Source organism: Phoca vitulina, unplaced genomic scaffold, assembly GCF_004348235.1.
Source record: "Phoca vitulina isolate PV1807 unplaced genomic scaffold, GSC_HSeal_1.0 scaffold53, whole genome shotgun sequence".
NCBI classification, from domain to species: Eukaryota; Metazoa; Chordata; class Mammalia; order Carnivora; family Phocidae; genus Phoca; species Phoca vitulina.
This window is the reverse complement of record NW_022589756.1, coordinates 3,278,877-3,291,151: the sequence shown is the minus strand read 5'-3', so window position 1 is coordinate 3,291,151 and position 12,275 is coordinate 3,278,877.

Genomic DNA, 12,275 nt, shown 5'->3' with positions numbered 1-12,275 from the left:
GGAAGGTCTTTTCTGATTTGTTGAGTGTATATTTTCTGGGGACGTTGTTACCCTGTTAGCATTTTGTTCTCTCATTCATCTATTCTCCTCTGGACAAAATGACAAGACGGAAAAATCACCTCAACAAAAAGAACAAGAGGCAGTACCGACTGCCAGGGACCTAATCAATACGGACATTAGTAAGATGTCGGAACTAGAGTTCAGAATGATGATTTTAAAGATACTAGCTGAAAAAAAAATAAAGATACTAGCTGGGCTTGAAAAAAGCATGGAAGTTATTAGAGAAACCATTTCTGGAGAAATAAAAACTAAAATCTAACCAAGTCGAAATAAAAAAGGCTATTAATGAGGTGCAATCAAAATTGGAGGCTCTAACTGCTAGGATAAATGAGGCAGAAGAGAGAATTAGTGATATAGAAGACCAAATGATGGAAAATAAAGAAGCTGAGAAAAAGAGAGATAAACAACTACTGGATCACGAGGGCAGAATTCGAGAGATAAGTGATACCATAAGACGAAACAACATTAGAATAATTGGGATCCCAGAAGAAGAAGAAGAAAGAGAGAGAGGGGCAGAAGGTATATTGGGGCAAATTATAGCAGAGAACTTCCCTAATTTGGGGAAGGAAACAGGCATCAAAATCCAGGAAGCACAGAGAACCCCTCTCAAAATCAATAAAAATAGGGCAACACCCTGACATCTAATAGTAAAACTTACTAGTCTCAGAGACAAAGAGAAAATCCTGAAAGCAGCTCGGGACAAGAGATCTGTAACCTACAATGGTAGAAGCATTAGATTGGCAACAGACCTATCCACAGAGACCTGGCAGGCCAGAAAGGACTGGCATGATATATTCAGAGCACTAAATGAGAAAAATATGCAGCCAAGAATAGTATATCCAGCTAGGCTGTCATTGAAAAAAGAGCCTTGTGGAAGAAAAACGCTCTCTGTTGAGCCTTGCTAGAAGTGCTACAGGCAACACTGTTGTCCCATCCTCGTGCCGTGTGATGCTTCTTGCTAAACCTCCCGAGGACGCGAGCGAAGATTTTACAGTCCACTGAGGGACATCACAGTAAGAGAACAAACATACCCATTTTGTACCAGTGCTTTTTGCATATTTCCGCCCTAAACTACTGGCATTAGGCCTGGGGGTAAGCTGGAGAAGCTGCCTGCTGCTAGGCCTGGCCCCCCCCTGCGCCCCGCTCCCCAACCCCCCAGAGCCTGGGAAGGTCGCTTGTTCACCACCCATTGTCCACACCTGCGCACTCACACAAGCTCTAGATTGACAGATACTTAAGTTTTAAAGATCAGGCCCGCATAGTTTTCTTTAGAAGAAGCATGCATCACTTAGCAGGAAGCTCGAAAAGGCAAATGTGTTTTCTAAACTTAAAAAAAAAAAAAATCAGCTTTAGGATTTTGTGTGGTTATGTGCAATGCAGCAAAACTACCTACACGTAAATTATTTTGTTATTTATTTCTACTTCCGTGTTTCATTTTTTATGATACTGATTTTCCTGTTCAGTAATGAATGATGTGACCAACCCAGGAGAATTCTTTGTTCTGTTACTGAGATGATATTTTACAGTTAGGAATTATAAAAACTAAGATCTTTTAAATGTTTTTTTTAATTATTATTTAAATGATGTTTTCCATTCAAAGTAAGAATAATCATCTTTGGGGTATTGTGGTGTCATATCATTTTCCATGTTCGGCCACTTCATGTTACCACACTTACACACAGATGGGTGTTGAGAACCAATAAAACGAAAGCTCATCCGCTCGGCCAGAGACTCTGTGTGAGCTTGCTTTCTTATGACTGAAATAGATTTTTCTCTGCTGTTCAAATCTTGTTACCTGTTAGAATGCTTAGTTGAACTTGATTCTAAATTCAGTACAATAAATCGTCCGAGTCTGACTGCACACTCCGCATTTGCTGTATTTGTGTGCGTATAAGGAAGCCCTGTTGTCTGGAGGGAGGGTTCCCTGTGTTCTGCGGCACAAAAGCCAAGCGTTTCCCAAGGAGAAATATTTACCGAGGTGTAATATCCACCCATGTGTCAACAATAACAGCCATTCTGAGACAACTGTTGATAGGGTTATCATTTTAAAATACCTGTGAACTATGGAATATAGCCCAGAAAATGGAAATTAACCAACTTTTATGCATTTTTTCTTATAAGTAGCTATTACAATGCTAACTTTATATTACACAATTCTGCAGTTAGATCTAGGCTTAAAGTCATTGGCTTATTTCCAGAGAAACGTGAATCTCACTATTGTTACTAGTAACTATTAGAAATGACAACTTTTTTTTCAGCTACTTGAGAATATAAAAATAGAGGTTTTCCCTGGGGTGGGGGCGAGGTGGGCCTGAGACATAACCCAAAAAACAGAGGATAGAGACAGATGGAGAGGGAAGGGGGCGGCTGTTAACAACAGAAAGAAGAGCCTAAGAAAGATGTCCGAGAAGGGGTGAGGGACGAGCAGAGCAAAATGCGAGAATGGGGTGAGCACAGAGGCACGGGGCTTGGAAGGCAGGAGGAATGGCATGATAATATTGAAAGAGAACGGACTTAAATAATTTCTGAGGTAGTTCGGTAAATGTAGGTCTTTGGGCCTGAGGGTAAATACATGAAATACTTAAGGCATCTAAAGATGTCTAAATTTTACTCCACTTGATTAAAGAGAAGTAAGTACCTGTTTCCGACGGCTGCCCATGTTACCAGGAACAAAAGGCAGTGGTTTGGGATTTCTGTTTGTTTGTTATCTATTTCCATTTGTCCCATGAATCTGGAATGCACCAGTGGGTCTTTTTTTTTTTTTTTTTTTTTTTTTTTTGAGATCCTGAAATGCTAATGGTTTGCACAGGTTTTGGCCCTCACCCTGGTCTGGGAGCAGAGACGCGAACGTCATCTCTATCAGAGTCAGACTGTCTTCTTACGGAAAGGTCACCAGAGGACAAAGGAGTGTCCTTTTATCCCAAAGGCCTACATGGCAGATTGGGCCGTTTGCCTGGAGCATCCGCGTCTGTGTGAAACCAAATACCTTGAGGTGTCCTCCCAGCCCCACCTTGTCTGGGAGCCCGATGGCCTCCGCAGGCCATCTCACCTCCTCGTAACAAAAGGAGAGGTGACCTGTCGAGGCATTTTCATTTGTTCTTAACAAGCTGTCGGGTCCTCCTGCCCGGTGCAGCATTGCCTCTGTCTCTGAATGCATCCATTAAGGGGGACTGAGCCCTGCCACAGCCGACGGGGGCTGCTCTGGCCTCCCACCTTTGCCCTTCACCCTTGATCCTGTTGGGCAGGTGGATTACCTCTGGGCTCCAGACTTTACGGCCACTTAACCGTTTCTGTCAACAGCCTGTTGTGGGTAAGAGACCCAAATAAGAAGCCTAAACAAGAAAACGCAGCCTTCAGAAGGATTTCTGCCCTGAGAAAAATACCAAAGGCTTCTCACAGAACATAATGGTGGTGGTCACAAAAGACAGGCATCTTGTCTAAACACATAAACTCAACTAAATGGAGGGGAAAGGAGACTTTTTTTTCTCCTGAAAAAAGGAGGAGGAAGAGTTGGTCTGTGGCCAGGTCATCAGAAGACAGAGCGCCCACCTCATTCCCGGTGTGGGACTAACTCTTTCACTGCATTATTTCTAGAAAGTACCCAGGCTGGCTCTTCTCGCTGTTCTCCCAGGCTTATAATTGGTAGTTTTGATACCACCTTTCACCTTTTTTTGGCCTCTGTGGTAATCAGGGCTTGAAGTGGGCAATTTTGGAAAATGAATCATGCTCTTTTTGCCTGTGATTTCACAGCTTCAATTCCAGGAACCACTGCCCGCACTTTCTCCTAAAATTGCAGTTTTTCCACCCGGCACAAGCTTTTTTTATTACTTAGATCTGAGATTCAAAAAGACTGAGACACGTAAATATTTAATGGGTTCTACTTAGCCTTGTGAAGTTGTTTATTCCCGTCATGAGCAGCACAAGAGGATTTTCTGGAATTTCCTGGCCTGTCTCCATTCTGTTCAAATTACATGCTTAGATCACTTTCAGCCTTCGGTGACCCTGTGGTCCGTCACTGTGTCTGTCCGCCCTGAAGCTCCCTGCACATGGGTCATGATGTGCTTGCTCCCTGTATTTTTATATTCATAACTAAGCCGAAGAAGAAAGACTTTGTAGCATATAGTTCTTCCTAAATATTTGTCCTAATCAAAATCTGGTTTCTTTGTCACATCACCACTTTAGGTTCCTAGGGTTTACAAAGCAGATCTTTCTACACATCTCTCATTCTCCATCAGCTTTCTTCTTTCAGGATTGCCGAGCTTTGTGCCGTTATAGCACCGCCCGTGGCATGATGGGCGGGGGGACATGGGGCTCCAGGGCCCTCAGCAGTCCCCCGGCTTCCTCCTCCCACCGTGGAGTTCGCTCAGGGAGCGGTGCATCTTAAGAGCTCTGTTTAGAAAAACTTAGGAAAATCAAAGTTACTTCAAGTGGCTTCCTTTCTTCTTAACCCACTCAGTACTGACAAAAAGGAGAAAGAAACCCCAGGATCAGGTAGAAATGAGTAGGGATAAAGTAAGATGGATGTTTCCCAAAGCCAACTTAGAGGAAATGATTTCTGTATATTGATCTTATTCTAAGCATAACTTCAGAATTTTTTTACTCTAAATTATCCTTAAAAGTCACTTACTTTTTAACACCCCCCCCCCCACCTCTAAAGCACCAAATGTAAGGGAGAAAGGATGGATAAGGAAATACCAGAAGAGGGGCCCCGGGGTGGCTCAGTCGGTTAAGCATCTGCCTTTGGCTCAGGTCATGATCCCAGGGTCCTGGGATCAAGCCCTGTGTCGGGCTCCCTGCTCAGCGGGGAGCCTGCTTCTCCCTCTGCCTCTGCCCCTCCCCTGCTCATGCTCTCCCTCTAAGGCTCTCTCTCTCAAATAAAAATCTTAAAAAAAAGAAAAAAGAAAAAGAGTGCACCTGGGTGGCTCAGATGGTCAAGCGTCTGCCTTCGGCTCCGGTCATGATCTCCAGGTCCTGGGATCGAGCCCCATGTCCAGCTCCCAGCTCAGCGGGGAGTCTGCCTCTCCCTCTCTCTGCCTCTCCCCCTGCTTGTGCTCTGTCTCTCTCTCTCTCAAATGAATAAAATCTTAAAAATAATAAAAAATTTAAAAAAGAAACTCCAGAAGTAAGGATTTTTGTTCAGCCACCATAGTCAAAGCTAACAGATGGCAGACCGAGAAGGTATTTGCAGTGACTACAATGGACAAGGGATTAATATATATTTACAAGGTTTCTTGCAAGTCAACAGGAAAAAGGAAGTCAGAAGAAAAATGGGCTATGGGCCTTAATAGGTGGTTCACAGAAGGGCAGGCCCAAATGGTTAACAAGAAGAGATCAATGAGGGAACCAGAGAAATGCAAATGAAAATAAAGAGCCCCTCGAATGCCAAACTTCAAGGGTCAGCAGTGATGTGGGGACAGTAACTTCTGTATTGCTGGCCGTGGGGTAAACCGCTGCAGGCACTCTAGAAATCGAGCTGCAGGCACTTTTTTTTTTTTTTTTTAAGATTTTATTTCTTTATTTGACAGAGACAGAGCGAGAGAGGAAACACAAGCAGGGGGAGTGGGAGAGGCAGACGGAGAAGCAGGCTTCCCGCCGAGCAGGGAGCCTGACGCGGGGCTCGATCCCAGGACCCCGGGATCACGACCTGAGCCGAAGGCAGACGCTCAACGACTGCGCCACCCCGGCGCCCCGCTGGAGGCACCTGGAAACTTGGCTGTGCGTATGTCCAAGTGCCAGTGCTTCCTGGAGAGATGTCTACTGGGGGCCATAGGGCGACTGCAGAACGATGCTCTCTACAGTGTTACTCAAGCTGCTGTTGCTGGAGGCAAGCACGGTCTTGGATCAGTCAGTGGCAGGTGCCTACAATAGACTACTAAGCTGCTGTTAAAAACAATGACCTAGAGATCAGTACAACAGCATGGGTGGATCTTAAAAATAGTGTTGAACACTTAACAAACAAGTCTTCTAGCATAATGCCATTTACGGAACTATGGCCCACAACACGGTGTCATGAGGGTACGCAATATACGCCTATTGGCGTCTCTCAAACATTAAAATGGATGTTTTGAGGACACTGAGTGGTTATGGAAGGAGGACAAAGGATAAAACTGGTCTCGGTTTTCGGCTGACCAACCACATGTGTTTGCCCAGGTCTTTCCTGGTTGTAGTACTGAGAGACTCACGTCCCAGTAAAGCCTCGTTTCAGGCAATCTGTCTCCATAGCAAACACTCCTAAACACAGAATTGCTTGTGATTGCAAAAATGGAATCATCTGAATGCTCATCCACTGTGGAACGAATGGCTGAATAAATCATGAAACCTCCATGCTACAAAATATTACAGTAATTAAAAGGAGTGAGTTAGGTCTAAATGTATTATTTAGACCTTAGAAAGCTGTCTTTGATACATTTTTAAGTAGATGAGCAAGTTTCTGATAATTCATATATTATTAAATGATTTTAAAAATACATTATCTATTTTTATATATTTGTATAATAGATCAAACAATGAAGTTATTAATATTAACATTTAGGGGATATATTTGTTACAAATATCTTCTAGTTTGTAGCTTGTTTTCTCATTTTCTTAAAGCTGTATTTTGATGGACAGAAGTTCTTAATTTTAACACAATAAAATGTATCAATTATTTTTGTGGTTTCTGCTTTTGGTTTTTAGTTTAGGAAATTCTTTCTCACCCCAAGGTTAGAAGGGTAATCCCCTTTACTGTCTTCTAAAAGTTTTTTACTTTTGACTTTGACATTTATGTTATTAATACCCTGGGATTGATTTTATGTATGGTGATGACTGGGAATCTGACTCCATTTCTTCCATATATATAGATAACTACACTTTCCAGCTTCATTCATTCAATAGTTCCCTTACCCCCAGTCATCTGCCTTGACTCTTGTCACCAATCAAAAATCTATACATGAGTGGGATTGTTCGCAGCCTCTCTGTTCTGTTTCATTGCCAATTTGTCTACCCCTATGCCAATACCACAATTCCTTAATAAATATGCTTTACATTACAGTACATCTTTAAATCCGGTGAGTCAATTCCTCTCACTTCATTCTTTTTGTTTAGAGGTATCTGCACTATTCTTGATCTGTTGCTTTTCTATGTCATCTTGTAAAATTCCTGGTAGAATTTTTGACCCAGGGCACCTGGGTGGCTCAATTGGTTAAGCATCTGCCTTCAGCTCAGGTCATGATCCCAGGGTCCTGGGATCGAGTTCCGCATTGGGCTCCCTGCTCAGTGGGGAGCCTGCTTCTCCCTCTGCCACTTGTGTTCTCTCTCTGTGTGTCAAATAAATAAATAATCTTAAAAAAAAAAAAAAAAAGAATTTTTTTACCCAGGTTGAAATAAATTTACACAGCAACTTGGAGAGAATTAGCATCTTTATGAGATTATCCTCTTAATCCATGAACATGGGATGTCTCAAAATTGACCAACAGCTCAGAGAAAATATGGGCCCAACAGCCCAAAGGGAAAAATGAATAGGCACGGAGAAAAACCCATCTGGCCAATAAACATATGGAGAAATACTCAGCCTCACTAGCAATCAGGGAAATGCAAATCAAGATCACAATGAGATACCATTCTACCCTCATTCAAATGGCAAATTTTAAGATGCCTGATAGATTCTGGTGAAGAAGTGAATCATTTCTAACTTCCTGGTGGGAGGGAAATTGGTAAACATCCTGATATTATCAAAGAAAGTTGATATTTCCACAATCTAGGACCCAGAAATGGCAGTTTAGGTCTCTATACACACTAGAGATAGGCACAAGAGTGTTCCCAATAACACTGTTTTTTCATTGTATTAAACTAGAAAAAATCCAGACCCATTGAAAGCCTAGAAAAATGGATTGTGGTGTAATCACATAATTGAATATTATCCTACAGTGAGAATAAATGTACTTCAACTACACTCAACAGGATGAATTTCAGTAACATAAAATCGAATGAAAAAAGAAAGTTCCAGAAGATTGCATACAGTAGAATACCCTATTGAGAAACACAAAACCAACCAAAACGATAGAGAGAGAGATTTAACAAGCAAAACAAGAATTATAAACTGACAAATACAGACTTCAGGAAGAGTGGTTGCCTCTGTGGAGGCATAAAGCTGAATTACATTTACTTACACACCCAATATGAGAGGGTGTGTAAGTAAATGTAATTCATTGATAATTCTCCAGATCTTTGGCTGGATGTTGTACTCATGAGCGTTCCTTTTATTAATAAAAATTAAACAAATAAATAAACAAACAAACAAATGAAACAAAATAAACCTGGCCATGCACAATGGACAAGGATGTATGTCATGGTATGACATAGTATGACCAAGCTATGTCATGAACCAGGGCTTATGAAGAGTTTGATTCCAGGCATCTGGAGTCCAAATTAAAGTACCCACATGGAAGGATCCACAAATTTTATGCTGTTTACGTCAGGGAAGGATTTTGGAGGAAGAGGACTAATCTCTCTATCTACCTCCATAAAGTTCAAACTGTTATAATAAGCTTGATGTGCCAATAAAATGCAGCATAGCTGTCCATTAGGGCTCCTCCTGTCCCTTTGGGGGAAACTAAACTACAGTGGTGAGGGTCTTTCACATCTGTCCTTTCTGGAGTGCCTTCCTATGGTCTTTTTGTACAGCTTCTGATCCATTCTACACCGTATCCAGATGTCAAGCCATGACCTTCAAAGATCTTGTCAAGAAATTCAGTGTCGCCTAGCATTTTCATGGATCAGAGCTTCTGCCGAAGACATTGGGATACCCCCACGGAGAGAGTCTACAGCTCTGTGCCCTCTCCACAAAACCACCCTCTCACACTGCACACCCTCCAAAGCCTGCACTTGTAGCGTGACCCTCCCTGCCTCAGGCAGCCCCTGGGGACTATGACCCCATCTCCCACCCCACTGCTTCTCTGATGTGGAGGAGCCCAACAAGCAGTTTTGGTATTTCCAAATTACACCTCCCTCTGCCTGAAACTTGGATGAATAGAAATTTCTCCATCTTATTACATTTTGTTTGTAAAATGGGATCAATGGGACCTGTTCTACACACCTCATGGGCTTATAATGAGGATCTAATGGACCTCATGAGTTAATTGGCTGTATGTCTTCAAAGAAGCAAGGACAGATCTGAGGTTCACTCCTTTCCAATCAAGATATGAATGAGTTTGTGTCTTCAGTAGCACACATTAACAGCTGCCAATTAAAAAATAAATAAATAGGGGCGCCTGGGTGGCTCAGTAGGTTAAGTATCTGTCTTCGGCTCAGGTCATGATCCCGGAGTCCTGGGATTGAGCCCTGCATCAGGATCCCTGCTCAGCGGGGAGTCTGCCTCTCCCTCTCCATCTGCCTCTCCCCCCACTCTTGCGCTCTCTCTCTCTCAAATAAATAAATAAAATCTTTTAAAAAATTAAGGGGCGCCTGGGTGGTTCAGTCTGTTAAGCATCTGCCTTCGGCTCAGGTCATGATCCCAAAGTCCTGGGATCAAGCCCCACATCAGGCTCCTTGCTCAGTGGGGAACCTGCTTCTCCCTCTCCTTCTGCCTGCCACTCCCCCCCCGGCTTGTGCTCTCTCTCTCTCTCCCCCTCTCTCTCTCTGTCAAATAAAATCTTTAAAATTAAAAATAAATAAATAATTAAAAATAAAATAAATTAATAAAATACAGTGTATCCCTGAGCAAAATTGGGAAGTGACCACGTGGGCCCAGGAAAAGGGCCCACCCAGAAAAGACCTGAGAGAAGACCTCAGTTTACACCTTAGGAGGATCCTTGGCACAGAGGCAGCCTACAACAATCAAAAAACCAATAAACTGGGCGCCTGGGTGGCTCAGTCGTTAAGCGTCTGCCTTCAGCTCAGGTCTTGATCCCAGGGTCCTGGGATCGAGTCCCGCCTCGGGCTCCCTACTCAGCGGGGGGCCTGCTTCTCCCTCTCCCTCTGCCTGCTGCTCTGCCTACTTGGGCTCTCTCTCTATCTCTCTGTCAAATAAATAAATAAATAAATAATCTTAAAAAAAAAATAACAATAATAAAAATCCCCAGCAACACAAGGGGAAAATGTGAAAATCTGATTCCTAGAGCTCCCTGAGTTCCAGACATTATTGGATTAAAATGTTCAGTTTTCAACTACAACAACAAAAATCAGAAGACATACAAGATCTTGTCAAGATCTTGGGACATTGGCCCATGCAAAGGGAAAAAATTCATCAACAGATACTTTCCCTGAAAAAGGTCTGATGTCAGACCTACTAGACAAAGACTTTAAAACAGCTATCTTAAAGATGCTCAAAGAACTAAAGGAAGATGTGGAGATAGTCAAGAAAACAATGTATAAACAAAGTGGAAATATTAACAAAGAGAGAGGAAAACTAAAAACAAAAACAAAAGAAAAGAAAATTCTGGAGCCGAAAATAACAATAACTGAAATAAAAAATTCACCATCTTCCCCAGACTCACAAAGAACTTTTTGCCATGGGAGAAACGAAGCCAACACAGAGGGGAGCAGGGCTGATAGAGAGTAAGCCTCCAAACCCGAGGTGCCACAGAATACGGGGGAAATTCCAAAGGTTGGAAGGCTTACTCTCCAGAACTAAGGACAAAGACCAAATTCTTTCTTATACAACAACTCCCAACCCCAACACACACATACACACACTGAAGAAATCTGCAGCTACTGCAACACAGCCAAACTCTGAATAGCATGCTCACTCTCTTGTACCTCAGTTTTCCCTCAGCCACATAGACATAACCTTCTCTGACTTTGTAGGGAAGACGTGAATATGTCTGTAAAATCATCATGAAAACCTAGAGACATGTGAACTTCTGATTTTCTGAGAGACGTCAGGAGGTGATTGTGATTGAGGCGCTGAGATGAGGTGCCAAGTGAGAGGCATGACCAGCTTGGCATCAGCTCAGGGAAACCCGTTCATTCATTCCACAAGTACCGTTTTAGGTACTCGAAAAAGCAGTGAGAAAAGAAAACCAATTAAGAAAAAAAAAAAAAAAAGCAAGGTCTGCCCTTGCAGAGCTCACATGCCAGTGGAAAAGGAAATGAATGAATAATGTATATGGTATGCTAGAAGGTTTGAGGGCTACATGGAAAAATATAAAGCTGAGATGGTGACCAGGAAATGCCAAACTGTGGGGGGGGGGTTGGAAGTTAAAATATTATGGTCAAGAAAGAATGTTCTTCAGGAGAACATGGCACTAGAGCAAAATCTTGAAGGAGGCAAGGGAAGAAGCCCAAGAGGACCCTGGAAAAGAGAGTTTCAGCATGATGGAACCTGTGCAAAGGCCCTAGGGCAGGAACAGACCTGGGGCATTTGAAGAACAGCAGAGAGGACAGTGGAACTGGAGCAGAGACATCAAAGTGGTGATGAAGTCGGCAAGGCACGCAGTTGGAGGGCAGAGAGTATAGGAGGAGTTCATGGGCTAGTTGTAAGAACTGCCGCTTTCACTCTTGGTGTTGGGAAGCTATCACAAGGTGATGTCACAGCAGAGATGGAATTTGATGCTTTAAAAGCATTACTTGGCCTGTGGGCTTTAAATCAACTGTTGAGGCAAAGATAGAAGCAAAGTGATCAATTGGGTTATGTCAGTCATCTAAATGAGAGATGATGAGTACAGGAGGTGAGGAGTGGTTGGGATTCTGGAGATCCAGTGATTTGGAGTGAATCTGGGAAGTTAAAAGTGAATGAGTCAGCAAGAAGAATAGCCTTACCCTTTCTGATGTGGGCAGATTTGGGGGAGAGGATCAGAAGTGGAGTTTGAGGTATCACTTAGGTACCCAGGGGAGACATGAAGCACAGAGTTGGACACCAGGAGTCTGAAGGGTTTTGGAGAGGAGCAGGCTAGAGGTCTGTTTGGGAATTGGCAGCATCTAGAAGTAGTTGAAGTCAGAGGCCTGGAGGGCATAACCCACCCTGAGGCCTGGAGCCTCTGACAATAAGAGACCAGGGAGAAACGGGCGGGGAAAGTCATTACCATTAAAAAAAAGAGAGTGTGTGTTTACCTTCAGGGCAGGGAGGCGGTTTGGGGAAGGAGCATGTGTTTTGTGGGGATATTTCTGGGATGCCAATAATATTCTAGTTCTCGAGCTGGACAGTAATTATATAGACGTTTGCTTTATATTAGTTCATTATGCTTATATTTATACATTATGCACTTTTGTGCGTGTAGGTTATATTCCATAGTTTTAAA